Here is a 2,966-nt window from a genome sequence, read left to right as displayed (position 1 = left end):
GTCAACAAAGCATAATCCATGAACTGAGCGAGTGATGAACGTGGACCATCGCGTCTAAGCTTAGCCCTAAGAGGTTGATTTAAGCCATCACAGAAAAACTCTATCAATAAGCAGTCGGGTAAATCAGAATAGTGAGCGATGGCTAGAAACTCTTGAATATGGTTCTCCAAAGATCGGGGGCCTTGTTTAAGGGCTAACAAAATTCTTGCCGTGTCCATATCTGGCCAATATTCTTTGGAAAAGCCGCTGGATCCTTGTTGGGCTGAGTATTCTGTAACGGGGCTGACGAGACGTGAGACGTGTGGATCCATCTGCAAGCTTTTAATAGAGAGACATGGTAAAACAGGCAGGGTCAAACAATGGCAAACAGGTATATGGCGGGCAAAACACAAGAATAGTCCCAGGGCTAGCGTAGGTCACCGATCAGCAGACAGAATCACAGGGGCGAGACGAGAGGGAGAAATCCAAGAAAACAGGCAAAGATCAAAAACCGCAAAAACAGGCAAGGCAAGGCAAAACAAGGAAAACACTGAGACTCGGAAAGGGGTACAGGCTAAACAATACTCAGCAGGGAAAGGTGGTTGGAGTGGGTGTTATATAGTGAATGAGGTCATTAGAAACAGCTGTGTGCATTGAGTGCAATCAGGGCAATGTGCAAATCGTGCAAAGAATGATGGGATATGTAGTCCGGGGTGCTATGCAACAGTTTGTGTTGTGCGAGAGTCAGTGTAATGGAAAGGGTGACATCTGGTGGTGAATAAACGGAAGTCCATGAACCGAATTCGTGACATTTAGACTAGCAATCAGCTTAGGCTCATTTAAGATATATGTGTGTGTGTGTGTGTGTGTGTGTGTGTGTGTTGTTGTTGTTGTTGTTGTTTTTTGTTTGTTTGCTTGTTTGTTTGTTTGTTTTTTCCCACTCAAACATCTTAAACTCAGCTGAAATAAAGTACAGTACAGGAGAGTAACAGGAAAGACAGAAAGAGCTTAAGTGTTACAATGCACATTAGGCTTGACAGTACAGTAAATTATTAAGTGGGGAGGATTCAAGTAATTCCATTAAAATATCAGTATGGTACCTGGCCTGTGAAAATCATTTGGTAACACTTTCTATGAAGCCCGTATTTATAATACATTATAAGGGTATTCTTAAGGCATTATAATGAATGCATAATGCATTATAAAAAAATGTATAATATGTTATATCAACTCATGAATAATCATAACAACAGTTATGCATACATCATAATACTTACATATTTGTGGTTATAAGTTTAAGAGTATGATTACTTATAACACACAATGAACACCATATTAAATCTACTTCATTTACAGAATAATGGACTGTATCATATTTTGACATTGTTTATTTAAGATCTGCACAGTATCTTACTGCAGCTTGTGAGTGGTTAGATGTTGAATGTTTTTTTTAGTGTTTCCTGTGGAGCTAATGTTAATTAATTGATGTGAGCTTTATACTCCAACTGTCACGGAGAGCGCTCCTGTTACTCTCTCTTCGGGCCACCAGAGGGCCCCATCACCAGAGTACTAGTTTCCTTCCCGCACTACATTTCCCATCAGTCCGCACCTGTCCCTGATTATTCGCCCACACCTGTTCCCTATTATGTTAGACTATTTAATGAGCTCTTTCACCCAGGTTCACTGCGAAGTCTTGTTTTGCCTTGGTGAACATCTCTGAGCGTTATTCCGGTTACATTGGCCTGCCTTCTGTTATTACCTCTGCCTTTGTTTTGCCTTGGTGAACATTATTTCCTCTGCCTGCCTTTTTCTCGTGTTGTTTGCTGCCTGCCTATTGGACTTGTGCTCTGGATACTGGACTATCGACTTTGGATTGCCGCCTGCCCTGACCTATGACTGCCCCAGTTTCCAAACGATATCTGCCTGCCCCTATCTCAGGTCTGTCTATGATCACGATTCTGTCTACCCTACGATACTGCCTTATCTGTGTCTTGATCTCTGCTTGTCTGATTAAGTTTCAAATAAAACTGCAAATGGATCCCAGCCGTGTTGATGAATCATTACAGAAGACTTCGCCACAACATGATCCAGCAGCGATCTATCACCTCTCTTCAGAGCTGTCTGCACAAGCGACACAACTAGCCACTCATCATCAGCTGCAGAGGTTGACTGCACTCACAGAGGAATTAGTGAAGACGCTACAGACACTGCACGTTTCTCCACCCGAGCCCTCAGTGCCTCCAACTAACACCGCTGTAGCGGTCACCTCAGCACAAGCTTCCAACGTGAGTCCCCGCTTAGCTTTCCCTGAGAAGTATGACGGTAATCCAGCTCAGTGCAAGGGATTTCTTCTCCAATTCACCCTGTTCGTTAACCAACAACCAGCCCTGTATGCAACAGAGGAGGGGAGGATTTCGTTTGTGTGTTCTCTTCTCACCGGTAAAGCGCTGGAGTGGATGACGGCAGTATGGAGGGAGGACAAATCTCCTTTCCCCTCATTTACAATCTTTCTTCAACGTTTCCGGGAGGTCTTTGATCATTCAAGGGATGGACGGAGTGCAGATGAACAGTTGCTCACACTGATGCAGGGGAGGAGAATGGCTGCGGAATATGCTTTGTCTTTTCGTACGCTCGCCGCACAAACAACATGGACCGAGGATCCTCTGAAGGTACATTTCAGGAGAGGTTTAAGTCCCGAATTACAGACGGAATTAGCATGCCGAGATGAGGGGAGAACTTTAAATCAGTTTATGGAGCTCTCTATTCAGATTGACAATCTTCTCAGATCACGACGCCCCTCGACAAGAACAACTACTAGGACTGTTTCTGACACCCACGAACCCATGCAGGTCGACACCTATCACCTCTCGCCTGAGGAGAGAGATCGTCGCATTAATCACCATCTCTGCCTCTACTGTGGTGAGCCAGGCCACATGAGACTGTCATGCCCCTCTCGCTCTCGCAGAGACCCCACTACTCGGGTGAGT

Source organism: Sinocyclocheilus grahami, unplaced genomic scaffold (assembly GCF_001515645.1).
Source record: "Sinocyclocheilus grahami isolate Dianchi unplaced genomic scaffold, SAMN03320097.WGS_v1.1 scaffold217.1, whole genome shotgun sequence".
In the NCBI taxonomy this organism is placed as follows: domain Eukaryota; kingdom Metazoa; phylum Chordata; class Actinopteri; order Cypriniformes; family Cyprinidae; genus Sinocyclocheilus; species Sinocyclocheilus grahami.
The sequence above is the reverse complement of the archived record's forward strand: the minus strand, read 5'-3'. Positions refer to the sequence as shown.